This window comes from Elaeis guineensis, chromosome 10 (genome assembly GCF_000442705.2).
Source record: "Elaeis guineensis isolate ETL-2024a chromosome 10, EG11, whole genome shotgun sequence".
NCBI classification, from domain to species: Eukaryota; Viridiplantae; Streptophyta; class Magnoliopsida; order Arecales; family Arecaceae; genus Elaeis; species Elaeis guineensis.
The window spans coordinates 39,625,627-39,641,512 of record NC_026002.2 but is presented as its reverse complement, the minus strand read 5'-3'; positions in this window follow the sequence as shown (position 1 = coordinate 39,641,512).

The following is a 15,886-nucleotide window of genomic DNA, read 5'->3' as shown; positions in this document are numbered from 1 at the left end:
GACTCATCATGCTCCATTTTAAATAATTCATATTTATGCACAAGCATGTTTATTTTAGACTCTTTTACTTGATTTGTTCCCTCATGGGTTACTTCTAACCTATCCTATATTTCTTTAGCAGATGCACAAGTAGAAATGCGATTAAATTTATTTGCATCAAGTGCACAATAAAGAATATTCATAGCTTTAGCATTTAATTGTGCCAATTTCTTATCAACCTCATCCCATTCTTTCTCGGGTTTGGTTGACTCCTCACCATCTATAATCTTGGTGGGTGTGTGAGGACCGTTCACTATGATACTTCACATATCATAGTCGAGTGCTTGTATGAATATCTTCATCCGAGCTTTTCAATAGGTGTAATTAGATCCATTGAAAAATGGAGGTCGGTTGGTAGATTGCCCCTCGGCTAGAGAAGTACCGACATGGGTTGCCATAGATCTTTGGCTCTTTGATTGTTAGATCAAAGAAGGGCTAGAGCACCGGGCTCTGATACCACTTGTTGCCCAGCTATGCAACCCAAGAGGGGGGGTGAATTGGGTTTTTAAAAATTTTAAGCTCAACTAATTGCTTATGAAAAGTATTTGTTAAAAGCTTGTTGAATGAGAAGAAAGACTTTAAATCAAGATTAATTACCTAAAGCAAGAATGCAAGGATATAATAAAGAAATAAAGAGAAACAATAAAGCACACCACAAACACAAAGATTTATAGTGGTTCGGTGCCAACCTTGCACCTACATCCACTCCCCAAGCTCCTACTTGGAAATTTTAATCCACTATACTTGTATTCAACCCGAATACAAACATCGAAAACTCCGACACTAGCTATCCCAAGCTAGTCCACTTATTTTTCGGGTACAAGCCAACCCAAAACACTCCGAATTCAGGTTCGGATCAACCTTTCCTTGTTTTGGAAATCCTCCAAAAACAAGAACAAATACTCACAAAGAGTAAGACAGTTTAAAGCACAAATAAGTACAAGAATAGCTCCTTAAATGAGCGAATATAACAATAAAAACACTTTACTCAAATAAAGAATCCCCTTTTTGGATTTTCTCAAGGTGGATGAAGAGTTGAATGAATGCTTGAGGAGAAGGTGAACTTTGATTGAAGACTTCTTGAAGGCTTTGAAAGAGCTCTTGATCAAGGTTGAAAAATTGGCTTGAAAAACCCTCTCTTTGAATGCTCTTGAATACCCTTTTGAACGCTCTTGCTTTTCTCTTTCACAATCTTTCGTGTATATTGTAGATCTCTTGTATCTCTCATGTATTTTGTGGATCCCCTTTCTTTTTCTCTCGTGTATATCGTTGATCACCTTTCTCTCTCGTGTAGATTTTGGATCACCTTTTTTTCTTTCACCTTTTGAAACCTTTTATAGCCTTAAGAAATAAGAGAAAATATTTTAGGCAGAAAAAGAGCCGTTAGAGCATTTTAAGGGAGCATAAAAGGCAATTAAAATGGGCAAAAAACTAGCCGTTGCGGACGATTTCCGTCGCAGGGGTCGACTCATGAGTCGACTCATGCCTCAGGGGTCGACTCATGAGTCGACCTCTGTTGCAACAACCAGAAAATGAGTTTCTGCAACTTTTGGCCTAAAACTGCAGGGGTCGACTCATGCCTGGGGGTCGACCCCATGGGGTCGACTCACAGGGTGTGCCAACAAAAAATCTGCATGCCAATCAGCTCATTGTGCCATGAGTTGACTCACGGGTCGACTCATGATTTTCAAACATGCATAACTTTCAAAATACAAGTCCAAAAATAATGAAATTTTCACCAATAGATTACAAATCACTTGTTCTACCAAATGATACTATCAAATCAAGATTTTAGTAAAATTATGATTTTGCCCCTGAAGAGCATAAAGACTTTTTCAAATAAAAATATTTGTATCCCTTCAATCTGCTTTGTAATCATCAAAATCAATCTAGGAGCAACAAGGTTCGGATCAATCTTTTCACATTTTGGAACCCTTCCAAAATAAAAATAATAACTCAAAAAAGAGTATTACAATTAATTGTACAGAAATATAGATGAAGCTCCTTTAATGAGCGAATAAAGCTTTAAATATACTTTACACAATTAGAAGGAAGCTCTTTCAGATTTTCTCAAGATGGTTGGAGACTTGAATGAGCACTTGAGGAGTTGGTGAACTTGAATTAAAAGCTTCTTGAACTCTTTTTGGTGGGCTCTTGCTTAGGGTTGAAATGAATGCTTGAAGATCTTTTTTCAAATCACTTTCTTATTATTGATTCCCCCCTTTAAGTTCCTTTATATAACTTCAAATAATGGTGGAGAGTAATCTGGGCTGAAATAAAACCGTTAGAGCACATTAAATGAGCATTAAATGCAATTGAAATGAATTAAAAATTAGCCATTGCAAAAATTTTCCGTCACAGGGATCGACTCATAGGGTCGACTCATGCTCATGGGTCGACTCATGGGGTCGACCTCTGTGGAAAAGAGCAGAAAATGACTGTTCTGTAATTTTGGCCTGCAGAGCAGCAGAGGTCGGCTCATGCCAAGAGGTCGACCCATAGGGTCGACTCATAGAGTGTGCCAGCCAACAAATTTTGCGTGTCGTTCAGCCCTTCTAGCCATGAGTCGACTCGTGGGGTCGACTCAAAAATATAAACTTGATTTTCTTACAAAATACACTTTCAAAAATATTGAAATCACCTCTAATAGATTGCACATCTTTTGTTCTTGCTCTTGAGTCTTCCGAATCAGATCTTGATAAAATTATGTTTTTGCCCCTGAAACATAATAAATCTTTTTTCAAACCAAAATCATTAGTAATCCCCTCAAATACTTTGTAATCATCAAAATCAATTCAAGGAGCAACACCAGTAACTAATCAACACACACCTATAGATAAATTATTACATAATTTATCGAACTTAATATTCACTGGCACATAATATATGGTCACTTGATGCACACCTAGCAAAATATTTATCTGACATTTCAATACACACTTTTAGATAAAATAATACATGATTTTCATAAACTTTTCGATGCAAAGATCTTAAAAAAAAAAAAAAAATTAGAAAAGGAGAAATGAACTCAAGGAAGACCTCATGGATAGGAGAGATGGCGTGTGGGATTGGAAGAGGGTAAAGAGACTCGGGAGGAAGACTTTATGAAAAGAAGAATAGCTTGATGAGGAAGACAATGGATTGAGAAATTTGATGAGGAAGAAAGAGCATATAGATAGTTACAAAAGATCTCTCTTAAGGCATATATTTTATTTATTTTTTAATTATTTCAGTTATGAAATTAATAGACTTCGTTAGTAAAAAAAATTCAATCCCTATTTAATTTTTAAATTTTTTTTTGAAGACGTAAAAAAAAAAAGGAAACATCGTATGATGCCAGGCCCGCCCCATATGGTCTATAGTGCCCACCCCATATGATTTTTGTTCTGTTTCTGCTATGTTTTCATTTGTGGGGAGGAACGGACACGTTGCACCGATGAACTTTAGGTTGGTATCACAATTTTGATGAGTGCCTTTAGCTAGGAGGGTGCTCGCTGGATAGGGTTCTCCTTGTTGAGACCACTTGCGTCTTTGTTGTTTTGCTTCAACTGGCCTTCTTCTCTTTGGCCAAGGTGCACTATCTCTCTTATTTTTTCATAATTTCAATGAGATGGTGGTGATCAATGTCGCCTCTTGTATTTTTTTCTAAAAAAAAATTGAGTGCGGCAATGACTATATTATATATCTGTAAAATCAAATTTCTCACGATTCAGGATTTGGGCAATCGATCTCAAATAAGAGTTGGGTTCCATGACTAAAGCCCGAGCTGAATCCGAACCTAATTAACTTATTGTGTTTGATTCTGGATCTTTTGAGACCTGACTCGTTGCTATCCCTTGTTAGCCACCCAATCTGCAGGCTGAGCCCCACTGAACAATTTTGAATTTGTTTAGGCGCATTGCATTATTGCAATGTCAGGGACATAACGGTAGAGGAGTCTCCTTTCATAATACCATTTGAATCCTGTTGCGGCCAATCCCCTCGTCGCCTGGTCATCGGGAGTGAGCGCCTGCAAAAGAAGTCCGCACTGACCGAAGGAGACTCCGACGGAGACCCTCCGACGGTCAAGTTAGAGAGGAGACTAGGCAACAGTAGAAAAGAATCAAGGAGCTCAGCGAGAGAGGGAGCTAGAGAGGAAGAGTTCAAGGGTTTCAAAAAGGAACCTCTTTCAGCACTGTTGCCTTTCCCGTTTTATAGTAGAGCGCGGCATAATGCCATCATTTATGACGCAGACAATGGGAGAGTTGTCAAATCATCGGAGACTGTTAGAGTCGTCGTGGGGCTATCAAGTCGCCGTGGGGCTGTCAAATCAACTAGGGTTGACCCATGCCTTAGGTGGGACAATGTCCCAGGGCGGCTACTCCGCACGCCTTTGTCAGGGAGGCGGCCCACAGCAGTCGTATGGTATTTGGGAGAACCGACCGATTGTACATCGATGTCTGGTTGAGGAATGTCGGGTGAAAGCCCAGGGACCCTCCGATGGTCAATCGGGCGCGTTGCAGGAGTTGGATATCGGGCTCCACAGTTTGGCCAGTCGAAAATGGAGAGGGTCTGCTCGACCGACATATATTCGGTCGGGCAGTGTCGGTAGTCGTTGGTCAGTGCAGTCGGTAGAGTCAGGTGTCGATCAGGCGGGCCCGACGGTGAGTCGGTGTGAGAGGGACTGGTCGGCATATCCCAATAGTTGCCCCCCCACTCCTGAGTCCGATATCGTGTTGGCTTGCGTGAACACGTGGGCGACGGCTTTGGATGAAAGGAGTGATTTTCTGTCACATCTTGCCCCGACTCTGGCGATCGCATCAACGAACGATCCGATGTCGGTCGTCTCGACAGTAGGTCGAGCATGCACGTCCGGTCGGAGGTCGGCCAACCTTCGAACGTTGCTCATCGATACGATCATTTCGCAGAGTCTGATAGTCGAGTAGCGTTCGACGTATTCGGATAGGATAATAATGGCAAGTCGAATATCCATTGTCCGGCCCTTGGTTGGGCGTGCACGTCAGGACGTATGATAAACGGTGGCAAGCCGAATATCCTTCGATCGGTCGTGACTGGGTCGGTATGTCGCAAGTCGAATATCCGTTGACGTAGCATGTCGAGTCGTATGATAGACGGTGGCAAGCCGAATATCCTTCGACCGGTCGTGATCGGGTCGATATGTCGCAAGTCGAATATCCGTTGACATAGCATGTTGAGTCGTATGATAGACGGTGGCAAGCCGAATATCCTTCGACCGATCATGATCGGGTCGGTATGTCGCAAGTCGAATATTCGTTGACGTAGCATGTCGAGTCGTATGATAGACGGTGGCAAGCCGAATATCCTTCGATCGGTCGTGACCGGGTCGGTATGTCACAAGTCGAATATCTGTTGACGTAGCATGTCGAGTCGTATGATAGACGGTGGCAAGCCGAATATCCTTCGACCGATCGTGATCGGGTCGGTATGTCGCAAGTCGAATATCCGTTGACATAGTATGTCGAGTCGTATGATAGATGGTGGCAAGCCGAATATCCTTCGATCGATCGTGATCGGATCGGTATGTCGCAAGTCGAATACCCATTGCCTAGACCTTGGTCGGGTGGGTATGTCATGGTTGTCTTGGTGTTTTGCCCTTTCTTAGTCGAAGCTAAGTTGGCAAGTTAGCCAGCCGCGTTGGTCGAAGCCCTTTGCCTTCAGAGGCGGGGGCCGTCGTAGGTATTCTTTCCTTTCGATCTCCATCAAAATCTGTGCAAGAGGAGCAGAGAGAGGGGTATAGGAGTCATACTGGGATGCGTCGGCCTCGAACTTCGCCGTCGAGGCGACCTCGGGCTCTGTCGCTGTGGTGAGACCCGTTTGTCGGTCGGGGGCCTGCTAAGCTTGACAGGGGCCCAACCCTTCCTTCGCTTCTCCTTCAGGCCCTTGGCCTCAGTCAGGCACTGATCAGAAGCTCCTTCATCCACGCGTATGTACTTGTACGCGCGCTCCAGCAGTTCGGCGTATGTCCGACGGAGGGTCTTATCCAAGGAGTAGGTAAATCGAGACCCCCTTAGCCCCCTCATCATGGCTGAGATGGCCATGTCTTCGTTGAGGTCCCGGATCTCGAGCGTGGCCGTGTTGAATCACGTCACGAAGTATCAGAGCATCTCATTTTCTCCCTGTTTGAGGGAAAAGAGGCTGTCCGAGGTTCGTGGCGGCTTCCGACTGGTGCTGAAGTGGGCCACGAAAGAGTACTCAAACTGCCCAAAGGAGTGAATACTTCCTGGGTGAAGGTCGGAGTACCAGGCCCTGACAGCTTTGCGAAGTGTGGCGGGGAAGCCGACGTAGAGAAGAGCGTCGGTCGCCCCTTGGATCGTTATGAGAGCCTTGTAGCTCTCCAGGTGGTCAACCGGATCAGTGGAGCCGTTGTAGGGCTCCACATGGGGCATCTTGAACCGACTAGGGATCAGCTCATCGAGAATGAGTCAGGAGAGAGGTTGGGCGGTCTGAAAGTCGACGCCGTTCGAGAACTTCTGTTTGTCTACCTGCAGCTGGGCAAGCCGACGGTCGATTTCTTCGAACCTGCATTCGTAGTCATCGGCTCGTCGGTGCTGAGAGACCTCGGGGGTGGAGTCTCCCGACGAATCTGAGAGGGAGGCGGACGGTGTTCGCGGCCGCTTCTCCTTCCTTTCTCATTCCAGCTGGGAAGGAGACGGCCGTCGAGATCGATGGGTATCAAGCTGCGGCCACCTCTCCTCCTCTCGGTGGGAGCGCAGTGATAGCTGCTCCCGAGGAAGAGACGAAGATCGATGCAGGCACCGGCGGCTGCTCCTGGAGGGCATCAGGTGTGCCACCGGTTGCTCCACCGGTGAGTGCGGCAACCGGATTGGTTGTTGTTGAAGGCTCTTGACCGCATCCGTCAGCACGGTCATCTGCCACACGATCGCCATGATCTGCGCCTTCGTGGTCACCATAGGATGCGGAGAGCTGGGTTCCACCATGGAGGGTGGAGGAGAGGCCTCTTTCCGGCGGGAAGAGTGCCTCACCGATCCGGTGGCCCTCGATCACTGAGCTCTGGTTCTTGTCATCTCGAAAGGAGGTTTCGAGTTCTGTGGGGGTCGTAATCCCTGTCGTCCCCCCTTCCTGGCGCGCTAAACCTGTTGCGGCCAATCCCCTCATTTCTTAGTTGCCGGGAGTGAGCACCTGCAAAAGAAATCCGCACTGACCGGAGGTGACTCCGGTGGGGACCCTCCGACGGTCAAGTCAGAGAGGAGACTAGGCAACAGTAGAAAAGAATCAAGGAGCTCAGCGAGAGAGGGAGTTAGAGAGGAAGAGTTCAAGGGTTTCGAAAAAGAACCTCTTGCAGCACTATTACCTTCTCCATTTTATAGTAGAGCGCGGCATGATGCCGTCATTTATGGCACAGACAATGGGAGAGTTGTCAAATCACTGGAGACTGTCAGAGTCATCGTGGGACTGTCAAGTCATCGTGGGGCTGTCAAATCACTAGGGTTGACCCATGCCTTAGGTGGGACAATGTCCTAGGGCGGCTACTCCGCACGCCTTTGTCAGGGTGGCGGCCCACAGCAGTCGTACGACATTCGGAGGAACCGACCAACTGTACGTCGGTGTCTGGTTGAGAAATGTCGGGTGAAAGCCTAGGGACCCTCTGATGATCAGTCGGGCGCATTGTGGGAGTCGGATATCGGGCTCCACAGTTTGGCCAGTCAGGAATGGAGAGGGTCTGCCCGACCGACATATATTCGATCGGGCAGCATCGGCAGTCGTCGGTCGGTGCGGTCGGTAGAGTCGGATGCCGGTCAGGCGGATCCGATGGTGAGTCGGCGTGAGAGGAACCGGTCGGCATATCCCAACAAATCCTTTACGAAATGAAAACTAATTTGTCCATTTCGGACTCGCGTATCAAGAACCATTTGTTTGGAGAACCTCAGACATTATCGTATGTTCCATCGCGTGCGTGTAGTGTAATGTATGGCCGGCAGTCCGAAGTGAAAGCTCATCTTTCACTTCATTAGGGACCTAAAATACATGCATCCTTCAATTCAAATGTTAGTGGGACGAACTATGACCGGACTATAACTTTTAATTGCTGTTGATTGGGACTTTAACATCCGTCCCAAGTTTTAAAGTTCTTTAGTTCTTGGTCCTTATCCTCCAATACATGGACAGGTACAAATAACTGGGAGCGTATACAAGAATAATATAACTGTTGTTGCAGCCAATCCCCTCGTCGTCTAGTCGCCGGGAGCGAGTGCCTGCAAAAGAAGTCCGCACTGACCGGAGGTGACTCCGACGGAGACCCTCCGACGGTCAAGTCAGAGAGGAGACTAGGCAACAGTAGAAAAGAATCAAGGAGCTCAGCGAGAGAGGGAGCTAGAGAGGAAGAGTTCAAGGGTTTCGAAAAGGAACCTCTTTCAGCACTGTTGCTTTCCCCATTTTATAGTAGAGCGCGGCATGATGTCGTCATTTATGGCGCAGACAATGGGAGAGTTGTCAAATCATTAGAGACTGTCAGGGTCATTGTGGGGCTGTCAAGTCACCATGGGGCTGTCAATTCACTAGGGTTGACCCATGCCTTAGGTGGGACAATGTCCTAGGGCGGCTACTCCGCACGCTTTTGTCAGGATGGCGGCCCACAGCAGTCGTACGGCATTCGGGGGAACCGACCGACTGTACGTCGGCGTCTGGTTGAGGAATATCGGGTGAAAGCCCAGGGACCCTCCGATGGTCAGTTGGGCGCGTTGTGGGAGTCGGATATCGGGCTCCACAGTTCGGCCAGTCGGGAATGGAGAGGGTCTGCCCGACTGACATATATTCGATCGGGCAATGTCGGTAGTCGCGGTCAGTGCGGTCGGTAAAGTCGAGTGCCGGTCAGGCGGGCCCGATGGTGAGTCAGCATGAGAGGGACCGATCGGCATATCCCAATAGTTGCCCCTCCACTCCTGAGTCCGATGTCGTGTTGGCTCACGTGAACACGTGGGCGACATCTTCGGATGAAAGGAGTGGTTTTCCATCACGTCTTGCCCCGACTCTAGCGATCGCATCAACGAACGATCCGATGTCAGTCGTCTCGACAGTAGGTCGAGCATGCACATTGGGTCGGAGGTCGGCCAACCTCCGAACGTTGCTCGTCGACACGATCATTCCGTAGAGTCTGATAGTCGAGTAGCGTCCGACGTATTCGGATAGGATAATAATAGCAAGTCGAATATCCATTGTCCGACCCTTGGTCGGGCGTGCACGTCGGGATGTATGATAAATGGTGGCAAGCCGAATATCCTTCGATCGATCGTGATCGGGTCGGTATGTTGCAAGTCGAATATCCATTGACGTAGCATATCGAGTCGTATGATAGACGGTGGCAAGCCGAATATCCTTCGGCCGGTCGTGATCGGATCGGTATATCGCAAGTCGAATACCCGTTGCCCAAACCTTGGTCGGGCGGGTATGTCGCGGTTGTCTTGGCGTTTTGCCCTTTCTTAGTCGAAGCTAAGTTGGCAAGTTAGCCAGCCGCATTGGTCGAAGCCCTTTGCCTTCAGAGGCGGGGGCCGTCGTAGGTATTCTTCCCCTTCAATCTCCATCAAAATCTGTGCACGAGGAGCAGAGAGAGGGGTATAGGAGTCATACCTGGGATGCATCGGCCTCAGACTTCGCCGTCGAGGTGACCTCGGACTTTGTCACTGTGGTGAGACCCGTTTGTCGGTCGGGGGGCCTGCTAAGCTCGGCAGGGGCCCGACCCTTCCTTCGCTTCTCCTTCGGGCCCTTGGCCTCAGTCAGGCATCGATCAGAAGCTCCTTCGTCCGCGTGCATGTACTTGTACGCGCACTTCAGTAGTTCGACGTATGTCCGGGGGAGGGTCTTGTCCAAGAAGTAGGTAAATCGGGACCCCCTTAGCCCCCTCTTCATGGCTGAGATGGCCATGTCTTCGTTGAGGTCCTGGACCTCGAGCATGGCCACGTTGAATCGCATTATGAAGTGTTGGAGCATCTCATTTTCTCCCTGTTTGAGGGAAAAGAGGCTGTCCGAGGTTCGTGGCGGCTTCCGACTGATGCTGAAGTGGGCCACAAAAGAGTACTCAAGCTGCCCAAAGGAGTGAATGCTTCCTGGGCGAAGGTCGGAGTACCAAGCCCTGGCAGCTTTGCGAAGTGTGACGGGGAAACCGATGTAGAGAAGAGCATCGGTCGCCCCTTGGATCGTCATGAGAGCCTTGTAACTCTCCAGGTGGTCAACCGGATTAGTGGAGCCCTCGTAGGACTCCACATGGGGCATCTTGAACCGACTAGGGATCGGCTCGTCGAGGATGAGTCGGAAGAGAGGTTGGGCGGTCTGGAAGTCGACCTCATTCGAGGACTTCTGTCCGTCCACCTGCAGTTGGGCAAGCTGACAGTCGATTTCTTCGAATCTGCATTCGTAGTCGTCGGCCCGTCGGTGCTGAGAGACCCCGGGGGTGGAGTCTCCCGATGAATTTGAGAGGGAGGCGGACGGTGTTCGCGGCTGCTTCTCCTTCCTTGCTCGTTCCAGCTGGGAAGGAGACGACCGTCGAGACCGATGGGTATCAAGCCACGGTCGCCTCTCCTCCTCTCGGTGGGAGTGCTGTGACAGCTGCTCCCGAGGAGGAGACGGAGATCGACGCGGGCACCGACGGCTGCTCCTGGAGGGCATCGGGTGTGCCGTCGGTTGCTCCACCGACGAGTGCGGCAACTGGGTTGGTTGTTGTTGAAGGCTCTTGACCGCATCCGTCAGTACGGTCATCTGCCGCACGATCACCGCGATCTGCACCTCCGTGGTCACCACAGGATGTGAAGGGCTGGGTTCCACCATGGAGAGTGGAGGAGAGGCCTCTTCCCGACGGAAAGAGTGCCTCGCCGATTCAGTGGCCCTCGATCGCTGAGCTCTGATTCTTGTCATCTCGAAATGAGGTTTCGAGTTCTGTGGGGGTCATAATCTCTGTCGTCCCCCCTTCCTGGCGTGCCAAATCTGTTGCGGCCAATCCCCTCGTCGCCTGGTCACCGAGAGCGAGCACCTACAAAAGAAGTCCACACTGACCGGAGGTGACTCCGGTGGGGACCCTCCGACGGTCAAGTCAGAGAGGAGACTAGGCAACAGTAGAAAAGAATCAAGGAGCTCAGTGAGAGAGGGAGCTAGAGAGGAAGAGTTCAAGGGTTTCGAAAAGAAACCTCTTTCAGCATTGTTGCCTTCTCCATTTTATAGTAGAGTGCAGCATGATGCCGTCATTTATGGCGCAGACAATGGAAGAGTTGTCAAATCACCAGAGACTGTCAGAGTCATCGTGGGGCTGTCAAGTCACCGTGGGGTTGTCAAATCACTAGGGTTGACCCATGCCTTAGGTGGGACAATGTCCCAGGGCAGCTACTCCGCATGTCTTTATCAGGGTGGCGGCCCACAGCAGTCGTACGGCATTCAGAGGAACCGACCGACTGTACGTCAGCGTCTGATTGAGGAATATCGGGTGAAAGCCCAGGGACCCTCCGATGGTCAGTCGGGCGTGTTGCGGGAGTCGGATATCGGGCTCCATAGTTCGGCCAGTCGGAAATGGAGAGGGTCTGCCCGACCGACATATATTTGATCGGGCAGCATCAGCAGTCATCGATCGGTGCGGTCGGTAGAGTCGGATGCCGGTCAGGCGGACCCGACGATGAGTCAGCGTGAGAGGGACCGGTCGGCATATCCCAACAACTGTATATAAGAACTAATATAAGCGTGCATGATATTAGTGTAAATATATGCAAATCCTACACAAGACTAAAAAATAAAATGAAAGCCGTCAAAGTCTTATATGTTAAGGTCTAGTTTAGGGGTGCAAATGAGTCGAGCTACTCGAGCTATTTGAACTTAGCTCAAGTCAAAACTTATGAGTCTATCTTAAGTAGCTCGTATAGATTTTTGAGTCAAACTAGAGTAATAGGATACTCGTTTCTAAAACTTGCAAGTCTATTCATATATATATATATATATATATATATATATATATAGTATTATTATTTTTATTTATAATATATATTAATATATATATTATCAGTACACTAAGACTCAATTTAGAGCACGAGCTCAAGCTCGAATATCGTTGTTGCAAATCTCTGACTTAGGTCGGATTGGCTGGAGTGAGACGGTGCCTGGTAAAGTGACAGTGACTGAACCTGCAAAATAAGTTCCTGATCAGAATTCGCTCTGACTGGGACCCTTTAACACTCAAGTTAGAAATCAGTAGAACAGAGGAGGAAAGTACAATAGGAGAAAAATTGCCTACTTTGGGGGTCCTCTGGTTATCTTTACTTATAGAAGTGAGAATCGTGAGAAAAAAGAGTTGGAGGCTGCTCCGGATCCTTTGAAAGCATCATTCGGGAGATCTCTAATCTGATTTTTCGAGATTGGATGGTTGTGATTGCCTTATTTGGTTTGAGGCTAGTTGCTCCTAGCGATCGTGTGATTTGAAGGGATTCTATTAATCTTTTTGGATATGGCGATCAAAACAGAGTTGGAGTAGATGCAGATCGGTAGCTTGTTATACACATTATCAAAAATAGAGGTTGGCAATAGATGCATGGGTTGGAAACCGACGTGGGGTTTGGCATCCAAAGCCTGGACCGATGACTTGGCATGCATGAAGATGGGGTCAGCTGCTGATGCCGACGGCTGATGCATAGAAGCATATTAATGATAAGTCAAAAGCCGATGCATGGGTCGGCGGGTCAATCGGGACCCAAGAGTGCTAGTGTCCTCAGTTCGGACCAAAGATATTTTCTATCAACAACATACGCCCCCTACTCATAAGTTCGAGTTAGAGTAGGATCGGACGAAGGGAGTATAGTTAGATCAGGTTCACCGAAGACACGTGCCATGCCTCCATTATTCAAATAAAAAGATGCTTCTGCAGCCTTTGGATAGATTGAACCATCATGTCAGAGAGTTGGAAGGATTTTGCGAAGAGACGTCAGGTGAAGAAATGTTAGATTGCAGTTATTAAAGATTCGATCAGATTCGAAGCGACATGTATGCCTTTAGAGATGTGCTCATAAATGCATCTCTTGGAAAAATAATTTCAGCCCATTTGTTTTTGCTATGTGGCAACCATCCAGTGGTTTTAGTCAAATCAGCATGGGATCAAGGGCCGTCCATAGCTTTTATAAATCAAAGCACCATTTTGCTCTGTTCTTTTTTCTTATCATTCCCCCTATTGCCTTCTTCCTCCCTACGACAGCAACATCCCTCTGAAAAGATTCAAAAGCGCTATTAACAACCTTCATGATTTTTGGCTGTGCATGTTGGTCTTTTAGGGCTCTCTCCCAGCCATTTTTTAGTTGGTCCTTACTTCCCTCGTGTACCCACTTGTTGTTCTTTTTTTATTTCTGCCTTTCTTCTCTTGTTTTCTTTTTCGAAATCCATCTTGTCTGTAATCTTAGATATGAGTAGATTAAGGAAAGAGGTGCTGAGCCAGTCCTCTAATTCTCTTTCAAAAGGCGACGCCGAAGACCTAGATGCTGGGCACGGGTCTGAGGACTTCGTGCTAATGACTGGTGGTATGTCGAGCACCATTTATATCTCTGTTTTGATCTTTTTTACTTTCAAGAGGCATCCTTATGCTAATGACTAGTGATATGCTTTCCCCCAAAAAGGGTTTTCTATTTTGATCCGAGGTGCCCCTTCATTTGTTCATAGTTGGAAGGGGCACTTCTTTTATATTTCTTGTTTAGCTATGGCTGATTGGGGATTTGCTCATAGGAGCCGACTTACAGAGTCTACTCTCTAATCTCCTACTTTGGGAGACATAGACGCTCAATGTTTCAACATATTGTGTGGGTATTGGATTCTGCCATTGTTGGAGTTACAATGGAGTAAACTCTTTTCAATGTCAGCCTCAGCCCAACCGATCAGGAGGTAAGGATTAGATTGGCCAATCTATTTTTTTCTTCTTTCTTTCTCTCCTTTCCCTCTCTTTTTTTTTTTTTTGATTTGTTTCGATTCGGTGTAGAAATGAGGCCCAAAGGTCTTGAGGCATTGAAAAAATTGAACTTGAAGAAGAGGAAGGCCTCGTGCTCAACCTCTAATATGGCTGGATAGAAGAAGCAATGTTCGACCAGTCACTCAAGTGAGGCAGCCTGCCAAGGAGGGTCCTCCTCCTTCGATCAGGGTGGTGCTAGCTTCTCCAGCATGGGCTCAGGCTCGAGAGTTCGTCAGCCACCTCTGACTTCGAATCCTGCCCTCCTAGGCTGCAGCCCCATCTTTTCAAGCCAAAAAGATCAGCTCAGCACCAATTGCCCCCTCCAGCCAAGGGCCAAAGACTCCCTCGATCTCATTGTGGGGACCATTGGATGGCCCAAGACCTACTTCAGAGCATTTTCCTTCCAGCGAACATCGAAAAACTAGGGGGCCAGAGCTTAAGCATCCAGTAGAGGGATGCCATTGATTCTTTCATTTGGATAAATTATTTTGATTCTATTTTTCTTTTTACGTATCTTTATTATCTGATTTGTTTATTTCTGTAGCTTGGCTACTATGTCGCCCTCTTCACCAATTCTTTAAAGATGGCAAGGTCGAAGACCTCCGATGTCTGTAGGGAGGCCGAGACCCTCCACTTATGGGTTGATAAGGCTGAAGCTGAGGCAAAGTATCTTAAAGAGGTGCTAGAAAAAGTTGAGGCTACATAGGTGGCATCTGAGGTAGTGAAGGGTGTGGCAGAAGGAGCAAAAGCATCGATCAAAGTTGTGTAGAAGAAGACTGAGGCCATGCAGATGAAGGCTGAGGCAAAGCTTCAGGAGGAGAAAAAAAAAGCATTGGGTGACTGACAAGAAGATTGCTGAAGTCGGTCGGCTGACAGTCGAGGCATTTCGAACTTCTCTGAAGTATACTAAGGAGAAGATTGAGTTTGCTGAAGAAGCTTTCTTCACTGGATAGGATTTTCTCTGCCAATAGGCCCACTTTTTCAAGCTGGATCTATCCTTCTTGGATGAAGATGAGGTCGGTGAAGACCAACCCCCGACTGAGTCGATGGCCAAAGATAGCATCGATAAGAATCTGTGACTGTCGAGGAAAGCCAGCCTCAGTCGGAGCTAGTGGTCACAAAGGAAAATTCTGGGATGACAGCAGGAGTTCCTGTAGATTCTTCAAAAGCTCGTTAGCCTTAGGTTGTCAACACCTCTACTTAGGCTTGTTGTAATCCTTTTGTTTTTCTTGTTTCATCCATAATGTAAAGATGAATTTCTCATTTATTAAAAGAACTATTTACCTTTATGACCCCCTTTTGATTTTTGTCATGTATTTGCTTCCCCTTTGCGCAGTTAAGTCAATGTGGACTTTGTGATTGTACGATTATTTGTCATCACGCCGAATGCTTATCAAATGCCATGGCTATATCTATCAGTGCTCGGATCGAGGCCCTTGAAAAAGAAGCTTGTAAAGCTAAAGAAAGGGCTTCTATAGTAGAGAGAAGGGTCTTAGAATGGGAAAAGGTCTACATAGAGGCTGTTGCCAAGGTGAAGCATCTGAGGGAGAACATAAGGTAAACCGATAAGGCTTATGCTTTGGAGAAGGCTCGGTTGGCTGAATTATGTACAAAGTCAAACAAGGTTATCAAGAAAGTGAAGTGAGGTGCTGTTGAGAGAACTGCGTAACTCCACAGTGAACTTTGCTCAGCTTAGGAAGAAAATTGCTGCTCTGGAACATCTTGTGGATTCGAATAGAGCCGCTGAGGAAGTGAGGTGGGACGGTGCTGAGATGGTTGTTTGACTTCAAAATGAACTCCATGCATTATAGGAGAGGATCACTTTCTAGAGTATTTAATCCATAGAGAGAAGTCGATAGCAATAAAACTTCAGTTGGAGCTAGCAGAGACCAAAGCGATGGCCAACTT